The sequence below is a fragment of the Carassius carassius genome, chromosome 25 (genome assembly GCF_963082965.1).
Source record: "Carassius carassius chromosome 25, fCarCar2.1, whole genome shotgun sequence".
NCBI classification, from domain to species: Eukaryota; Metazoa; Chordata; class Actinopteri; order Cypriniformes; family Cyprinidae; genus Carassius; species Carassius carassius.
Window position 1 is genome coordinate 32,239,373 of NC_081779.1, and position 10,292 is coordinate 32,249,664.

Here is a 10,292-nt window from a genome sequence, read left to right on the forward strand (position 1 = left end):
ACTTGAGGAAGGGAGGAGGAGGGAAATAAAGAGACTACATCTAGAAGAACTAGAAAGAAATGGGGCAATAGAAGTTCAGTCAGTTAACTTCCTGTTAACTCTAGATGAACTGAAAAGAGCAATTAGTAATTTTAAATAATACACTGTCCTCTCCAGGAAAAGATCAGATCACAAATATAATGTTAAAACATCTTAAAGATGGAGTATGGGAGGAAGGAAGGTTACCAAATGCTTTGAATTGAAGCGATAAAAATTCCAATAAGAAAGCATGGCAAAGAGCCTTCTAAACCAGCTAATTATAGTCCAATAGCTCTTATTTCGAATATATGTAAATTTAATGGAAAGGATGTCTACCGACCCTTTGACATTTATTGGAAAAGAGAGGAATATTAACTATCAAGTATCAAAGTGGTTTTAGAAAAGGAAGAGGAACAATGGACCCTGTTGTATTTTTGGAAAATGAAATTAGAAAAGCTCTGGTAAATAAGGAATCCGTAATTGCAGTATTTTTTGATGTTGAGAAAGCATATGTTGTGGAGGGAGGGACTTTTGATAAAACTGAAAATTATGAATATAGGTGGAAGAATTTACAGTTGGATTAAAGATTTTATGGTGCACAGAAGAATACAGGTGAGTATTTTTCTCAAGGTCCCAATTATATTTGGCATGTAGATTCGTATGATAAACTATCACCATATGGAATCTGTATCAAAGGTTGCATAGATGGATTTTCTCGTTGAATCATCTGGCTAAAGGCAGCACACACAAACAGCAACCCTCAAGTCATTGCCGGTTACTTTGTGGAGAGTGTACTGCAAACTGGAAGATGTCCACGAATTGTGAGATGCGACCTGGGAACAGAAAATGTGATCATGCGTGACATACAGATGTTCTTTAGACGAAATGATGATGATGAGCGAGCAGGGCCCCGCAGCTGCATCACTGGTGTCAGTTCAGCAAACCAAGAGATTCGAAAGTTGGTGGGGACTGATGCGCAAAGAAGGGATTGAATTCTGGATACAGTTTTTTTGGAGAGCTGAAAGACGAGGGACTGTTTTCTGGAGATTTTCTGGATAAAGCTTTGTTGCAGCTGTGTTTTCGGAATATTATTCAGGTAAGACAAATTATATTTTAAATGACCCATTAACTCGTTAGGTTAATTGATCCTGCATTTACATTTTTCAGTCCCCATGATTTATCTACTGATTGATTAACAAACATTAATTATTTTGCATTTAATCATGTTTTAATGTGGCAAAATGCCTTTTAATTTTCTGAAGTGGGTCTCGTCAACTCAGAAATTATCACACTGATGTAATTTAGACAAGATGACAATATCAAGCGTCAGTGACTTAGCAAAAACAAATATTGAAGCCTGTTAGAATGCAGGAATTCCAATGTAATTCAAAATAATGAAAGAAAAAATATCCCTTTGTGAGTTTTATTGTTATTTACGTATATTATAGAATATAATAACACATTTGCAATCACACACATGTGCTGATTCTTTTAATTTTATACAGCACTTCAACAGACAAGAAGTGTTACATTTGATCTTTTTTCTTGTTTTGAAAATGAAAAAGAGCTGTTGTGTATTTCAGAGCAAAACTACGATGTTTCAGGAAAGATGTTTCTTTCCTGAATTAAACTGTTTTTGAAGAATGGAATGAATAATCTAATCGATTAGCCGTCTGAAAGTTTTATTTGAATTAAGTATTCAATGAATCATTCATTAAAACGGATACTTTTCTGCAATCTACTGGTGGTTTTAGAGTCATTTATCCATGACAAGCCCACATTGCATAGGCCTAACTACTGTAAAGCAAGGGACATCAATTAGGTCACTTGGCGTACAGACACAAAGATATTGTGTGCATGCATTTGTGTGTGCATTGGTTTAACCTAGATTGTGATCCTCACAAAAAAAAAAAAGCAAAATTTTCAACATTGTGGTAAATCGGCTCATAAACAATTAATTTAATAAAGTTTTAACATAACTTTTTTTTTTTTTATTAGGCAAATTTTGTAATAATTTGTAATAACAGGACCCCCTGCTCCACGATTCATTATTATTTTTTATTTTTTTTACAATTTGATCAGTCACTAAGTTCGAACTGCGTCCTCTGAGGGGACACTATGGGGGACACCTCGTCGTGACCAGTGTCTGAAGCATACTTTGAAAAACGCCAACGTGTTGGCCGGCGACAGCTTCTGACGTCACTACCAGCGCGACTATAAATACGCACCTGTAGGACCCGTCACTTATCTTCTTCGTCTTCATTGCATCCACTAGCAGGCATTTAAACAGTGTGTACATCCGTGTCAGTGTTATACGGCACACACACTCTTTGCGTCTCTTGTTTAGAGCACGCGCGTGATGTCCTCGAGGGGGCAATCTGCGTGCACTGCGAGCGTTTTTCAGTGAAAAAGCTCCTCTCTCGTTTGCCTCTCTTTTCGAGGAAAGAGGGACAGCCATCTGGATCCCGCGGCTCAGGACCCACCGTTGCCGAGGCACGGAGGAGGATGAGCTCGGGGGGATTACAGGTGGATCTCGCTGAGGAGTGTAGAGAGGGACTTTTTTCCTTTCACACTCTCCGGCGGCAAACGAGAGTGAACTTCGGGAGGAAGATGCGTTGTCATTAACCCTTTCTTGTACTGAAGTTAGTGCTCTGCTGGGTTTTTTCCCAGGAAGAGCAGGAGATGTCTGAGAGTGGAGAAGAAGCTGAGGCTGAGCCTTTCTCAATCCTCCTGCCCTGCGTATGGGGAGCTGTTAGCTGCAGAAGTCGAAAGGGAATGGAAGAGGCCGTTTTTCTCTCACATCCATCGGTTCCAGCATACAAGTTATGCTGATATCGGGGGCATGCACGAAAGCGGCTATGAGAGGATGCCCCCTGTAGGGAGATGCTGGCTAGCTATCTCTCTGTGGGGGAAACGTCCTCTCTCAATTCCCCCTTTTTTAGATCCCGCTTAAATGGCAAAACATACGCAGCAGCAGGTCAGGCGGTGGCTTCGTTGCACACGATGGAAGTGCTTCAGGCTTACCAGGCTGGCCTGCTGAAGGACCTGGATACCGGCGAAAGAAAGGAGTCCAGGTCCGAGCCCAAACAACACAGGGGTCCTGGCCCATCTCGATCTGAGGATCTTAGATGGGCGCAGAAGGCTAGTGTTGCGGCTCGCGCTCCTCCCCCGCCTACGGGCAGGGGCAAGAGGAACCACGGGTCACGTTGTGGTAAGCAGGGTCTGAGGGACGTGATTCAGACGAGGCAGCGTCCTCGCCCGGGTCAGAGCGGTAGAAAGACCTAGTAGCTCCGGATGTTTTAACCTCTGTTTTAACCTCAGTTTTTTGTCCTTCCCTGCCTAATTCCCCTGTAGCCACCAGCTTTACACCTGATCGAGGTTAGGTGGACAGTCTCTCACATAACAGTCTCCTACCTGGACCGATGATGTTTTTGGTTGGGTCTATGTTTATAGCAACCACCTTATTGACGGTCCGGACCAGAAGGGGACGCCCCGCAAGCGGGACTCCAGTACAGGAGGGTGGGTGAGTACGTAACCCTTGCTCTACCTGTTTATGGACGTTATGTTGCTGGTGGTTATATGTCTACTAACAATCTCTGTGAGTTTCCTTTACAGTAGCTAGGTGGCCAAAGAATTGGCACAGCACTGCAGGGAATTCCATAGATGTCTGGCCAGGTCACCCTGAGGGGCCGCCTGGCCGCTTGGCGCATCCGGGGAGGTGGTGGTTATGGCAAGAAGCTATGTATTTACTGCCTCAGGTGATGCTCCCCTCGCCTAGAAAAGAGGGTTGGAGCTCACTGCTCCCGTGCGATCCAGCGCCTCTGCGATGCTTGGGAACCTCTCTGTACACACGCTTGCCTGTGTACTTTCTCAAAACCACATAGTGGTCAGTGTGCATGTTAAGGCTTTGCGCACTGTCTGAAATCCATGTAAAGTGGTAAGTGTGCACGCAAGACTCTGCACACTTTCTGAAATCCACGTAAAGTGGTAAGTGTGCACGCATGACTTTGCTCACTTTCTAAAATCCTGTACGGTAGGGGTTACGCGCTTCGCTTCTTTCCCTTTCTTATGATGATTAGTTCTGGGTTCCATGGGCTTCATTCAACCAGTGTGTATTTGTTATACACCTCAAGCATCGCTTCCCTCAACATGAGGGGCTGGGTGGACTCCCACATATTGTGGTTATCAGGTGGTAGGCTTCATCAGGCCTCCCTGATGGTGAGCTCCCACATACTGTGATTGCCAGGTAGTAGGCCTCACCAGGCCTCCCTGGAGATTTAGCTCCCACATACTGTGCGTCTCCACTAAATAGCATATTGTGGTTTTTTCAGATAGTAGGCTTCACCAGGTCTCTCTGAAGGTGAGCTCCCACGTTCGGTGGTTGCCAGGTAGTAGGCCTCACCAGACCTCCAGGGTTTCCCATACATTCATTAATTTGTGGCGGCCCGCCACAATATCAACGCTGACCGCCACGGATTGATTCAGATTTTTCAACTATTTAATATGGGTACAATTGTATTTTATTGTAGAGCTGCGCGCTGCTTGCTCCCTCCCTCTCACAAACTGACAACGGAGGCACGCACGACTAGCCCCTCCTCTTCGAACACGATCTGAATCAAAACATGAGCATGCGTTAGTTAAAGGGTGGTGATTAATGCTTATTCCCCATGCGAAGATTCCAGAATCAATCCGGAGTTGAATGGTTAGTAATGAACACTGTTGCTCAACATTACTCTGAGAAGTTAATCTATGTTAAGCGCTGTCGCGTTTCCGTTACAGATTCACACAAAACTTTTGTGTTTTTTTCTAAATATCGATAAACAACTATTGCGAAATGACGGCGTTTCCATTAACCGATGTTATTAGACTAAAACGTCATTTTTTTTCCTCTCGCAATCAGTGATTCCAAAAATCATGGCAACGGTCGTTGGTAGGTTTATATATCACAGCCACCAGACTAGACATTATATTATTATTATCTCCAGGTTCAGGTTGGTGTGTGTTGGTTGTTGTCCACCTCAATCTCCAGGTCTGTGTGTGCGTGCGTGCGTGTGTGTCAGAGTCTGTGTGTGTCCATCTCCAGGTCCAGGTTTGTGTGTGTGTGTGTGTGTGAGAGAGCAAAATTTGCAACAAGAAGTCTGTGGAGCAGTCATAGCATAGAAAGTGTAGCAATGGCATAGCAATGTAGCAATAGCAATGTCTTTAAAGGGATAGTTCACCCAAAAATGAAAATTCTATCATCGTTTACTCACCTGTAAACATACAAGTTGTTCCTGTATGAGTATAGGTATATATGATATAAACCTGTATGAGTTTCTTTTTTCTGCTGAACACAAAGGAAGATATTTGGAAGAATGTTTGTAGCCAAACAGATCTCGGTCCCCATTGACTACCATAATATATATTTTTTCCTACTTTGGAAGTCAATGGGGACCGAGATCTGTTTGATTCTGTCATTCTTCCAAATATCTCCAAATATAACCAAATTATCCCTTTAAGGTATCTGACACTAAGTGTTGGCAATGGAAATGTGTATTTGTCACTAAAAATATATGATATATTTATGATATATATGATATACCCCCCCGCCCCCCCCCCGTCCCCAAACACCACACCACCGCAAATAGAATCTAATTCTGTGGGAAACACTGGGCCTCCCTGGAGATTTAGCTCCCACATACTATGCGTTTCCACGGGGTAGCATATTGTGGTTTTTTCAGATAGTAGGCTTCATCAGGTCTCTCTGAAGACGAGCTCCCACTTACTGTGGTTGCCAGGTAGTAGGCCTCACCAGGCCTCCCTGGAGATTTAGCTCCCACATACTGTGCGTCTCCTCTATATAGCATATTGTGGTTTTCAGATAGTAGGCTTCACCAGGTCTCTCTGAAGGTGAGCTCCCACGTTCGGTGGTCGCCAGGTAGTAGGCCTCACCAGGCCTCCCTGGAGATTTAGCTCCCACATACTATGCGTTTCCACGGGGTAGCATATTGTGGTTTTTTCAGATAGTAGGCTTCATCAGGTCTCTCTGAAGGCGAGCTCCCACATACTGTGGTTGCCAGGTAGTAGGCCTCACCAGGCCTCCCTGGAGATTTAACTCCCACATATTGTGCGTTCCACTAAATAGCACATTGTGGTTTTCAGATAGTAGGCTTCATCAGGTCTCTCTGAAGACGAGCTCCCACATACTGTGGTTGCCAGGTAGTAGGCCTCACCAGGCCTCCCTGGAGATTTAGCTCCCACATACTGTGCGTTTCTTAAAAAGCGAGCTCCCGCGATTTTGTGGTTGTCAGGTAGTAGGCCTCACCAGGCCTCCCTGGAGTCGAGTTCCATATTGCTTTCCATATTGCTTTCCACTGAGGTGGTTATCTGGTAACAGATAGTAGGCCTCTCTAGGCCTCTCTGTAGGTGAACTCCCACATATTGTGGTTATCAGGTAGCAGGCTTCACAGGCCTCTCTGAATGTGAGCTCCCATATACGGTGGTTGTCAGGTAACCTTTCAGATTACACGCTAAGCCTGTGTACTTTCTCAAATCCACATGGTGGTCAGTGTGCACGTTAACGCTTTGCGCACTGTCTGAAATCCACGTAAAGTGGTAAGTGTGCACGCAAGACTCTGCGCACTTTCTGAAATCCACGTAAAGTGGTAAGTGTGCACGCAAGACTCTGCGCACTTTCTAAAATCCTGTATGGTAAGGGTTACGTGCTCCGCTTTGTTCCCTTTCTTGGGATGATTTGCCCCGGTGTTCCTTGGGCTTCATCCAACCGGTGTGTACTGATTGTACACCCCAAGCCCCCTCAACTTGGGGGGGCTGTGTGGGCAATTCTCGGGTAGTTCAGCAGCGCTCCCCTATTCTGAAAGGGTCACCTATGAGCATGCTGCTCGGAGCTCGGAGTCTTCCTCTCTTGGGAGACTGATTCCTGGTTCTTCAGAGCGCTCCAGTACCACATACTGTTTGAGACGCTCTGTGAGAGCAGGGGCTGAGGCCTCCAATTGCCTGCTCCCGGGCCATTCTTCTACGAGCTGCTCTGACAGAGTTCCACGAGAGCCCCTCCTTAGAACAGTATTTGTAAATCCATGTTATGGTAAGTGTGCACGTGAAGTCTTTGCACACTTTCTGAAATCCACATTGTGGTAAGTTCGCACGCTAGTCTCTGCGTTCTTTCTAAAAACCCTAGATGGTAAGGGCTTCGCGCTGCTGCTTCGTGCCCTTTCTTGAGTTGGTTTAAGCCCCGTTCATCTTGGGCACCACTCCACCTAGGTATCCTCGGATACCTATCTAGAACAGGGCGCCGCTACTAGAGTGCTGTGGGGACAGCCCTTTCGGCAAGTTTTGCGAAAGCTAGCAGTAGCCCCTGTGTGACAGGCAAAGACTTGGTAGAGGAAAATGCCAGGCTCTTAGCCGTATCCCTTTAAAGGAATCTTTGTGATTCCAAGCCTTTAGCTCTACCCCGGGCCAGGGCCCTACAGGAAATAAGTTGGGTATGTAGCTTAGGCCTTTGGCCGTAAGGGATAATGTCATAAGGCAGCCGTCAGACCGTCCCAGGGGCGACTCCCGGTGAAGAGAAAAGCGGTAGAGTTGGTACTTAGTGTTTGCCATGATTCTGGTCTGCACTCCCCTCAGCATGGCGGCGTGGGTATACTGTTCCCCATAGTGTCCCCTCAGAGGACGCAGTTCGAAGTTCCCTTGAAAGGGAACGTCTCAGGTTACGAATGTAACCATGGTTCCCTGAGAGAGAACGAGACACTGCGTCTTCTAGCTCCCTGCCATGCTTCGGACGCAAGCTTCACGAAGAAGATAAGTGACGGGTCCTACGGGCGCGTATTTATAGTCGCGCTGGTAGTGACGTCAGAGGCTGTCGCCGGCCAACACGTTGGCGTTTTTCAAAGTATGCTTCAGACACGGGTCACGACGAGGTGTCCCCCATAGTGTCCCCTCAGAGGACGCAGTGTCTCGTTCCCTCTCAGGGAACCATGGTTACATTCGTAACCTGAGACGTTATCACACAAATAACAAATAAATGATTGTAAAAATGAATACATTTTGTTATTTGTCTAACTTGAACAAATGTTGTCTGTTTTTGTTTTATTTTAGGAGGAATTGAATGAGATTGATGCTGTTTGGAATGCTCACTGGATTTGACCTTCAGCAAACTGCAGTGTTCCTTGCGGGATCCCAAATATCATGTTCATGGCACCTCAACTATGGGGAACAGAAGACTTTATTGTAGAGCAGGACAGTGATGCTCTACAAACAGCCCAAGAGGCATGCTTGTTCCTGACAGCAGTGCCTTGTGATGAAGAAGTGTTTGATCTATGTACAATTCTCATGGAGGAGCAGCAGTTAAGCTTCACCAAAGACAGACTCGAAGCATTAGAGCTATATCTTGAACTCAGGGATGCAGTCCGATCCCGAATAACAGCCTTAAATTGGTTGGACAATCATGGTATTGAAATTTGCAAGTGTCTAACAGTTTTGAAATGATCCATTATATTCCACTTTCCTCAGTGGCTTTATCACAAAATAAATGTAAATGCTTATGCAAACTGTAATTGCTCATGTAGTTATACATGTAAACAGTTTTAACTTTGTACAGTGGTAGACATGATGGACTGACCGTCAAAGTTTTCCTAAGCAGAACAAGACTGACTGTGAATACCCTGAATATATTTAAAGCGATAGTTCACCTGAAAATTCAGTCATTTACTCACCCTTCAAGTATTCAATGCATCAATGCTATTCGTATGCATTTTTTCTTCTGTTGAACACAAAATAAGATAAGTTGAAAAATAATGGGGACAACAAAAAATCTCATAGTTTTAGAACAGGTGTAGGGATGTAGTAAAATTATGACAGAATTTACATTTTTAGGTGAACTATCCCTTTAATGTTGCTTTGTCTAAATAGTCTATTTCTACATGCATGTTATTGTACATGTTCTCATTTATTTTCTTTGAAGTTGATTGTGACAATCAAATAAAGGAGTTAATGAGAGAATGTCTGAATGATTTATACTTTAGAAACTTTTTTTTAATAAACTCTGAATGCATACACAAATATTTTAAACATTTCTTAATGTAATGAACATCAATTTCTAGTTGTCCTCTGATAAAAACAGTTAAAACTATCTCTGAATGTATACATTACTTCTGTAAACATTTCTTAATGAACATCACATTCACACACATGAACATCACACTGAGATAAGTTTTAGCAAACTCTGACTGCATACAAAAACATTATAAACATTTCATATCCATAGTTAACATCTTTCTACTTATCCTGAGATCTTTTGTTTCATTGTACAGAGGCAAGTTTATGCTATTTTAGCAGCAATCAGTAACAAACTTAAATCAAAGCTCCCTGGGGTAAAAACAAACAAAGAAAGGACTTTTAGAAATGAAATTTCACAATAACTTAGGGACTTTGATTTGAAAAAAATTTTTTTGCAACTCCTATAAGCAGTTACCTAAGAGCAATATCATTTGGTCCTAAAATGCATTTTCTTTTCCACAGGACATTTTAGTAAAGGCACTAGCACACCTGTTTGTTTCAAGTGAAATAATGTGTTGGCTACCAGTCCTAAGAGTACATTACAGTTAATGAACACATTTTTTCAAATCTCACCTATCGGCTGTGCAACTTCAAATCTTTCAGTAATCAAAATTTTTTTTTTACTTAAAGTAAAGAAAATAATTCTTCAAGATTACATTTAATTTGAAAAAAAATAATGATAATAATTATATATATAAATGAGATGCATATTTAATGGTCCTAAACATAGTAAGATGTTCAAACCTTTTTTTAAACTGTTCTAACAATAAAAAAAATAAAAAAATAAAAAAAATCTGTCCAAGTTTCACCATGGTGTACATCATTTGAGACACTATAGATGAAAGTAGTGTCTGAAAGGCCGGATCCTATTCCAGCTACTGCGTGACAAACAACCTGCAAAAGCAATAAACAAGAAACTATAAAAAAAGATTTTAAAAAATATATTAAAATTTACAAAGAAACACAAATATAAATATACAAATGTACAAAGAAATATGTGCATTTTTTATATTATTTACTGAACAAATGGAAACAATGCTTCATGAACATCATGTAACAAATGTATTTATAAGATCATCAATTTTGTATAACAGTGTGGAAATCTGATAAATTACCCGCATTTGTCTATGAAAATATGTACTGTTATTTATTTCAGTTACTCACCAGTACTAAAGTTATATAACATCCATCACCCAAACTGAAATGTTAAGAACATCATT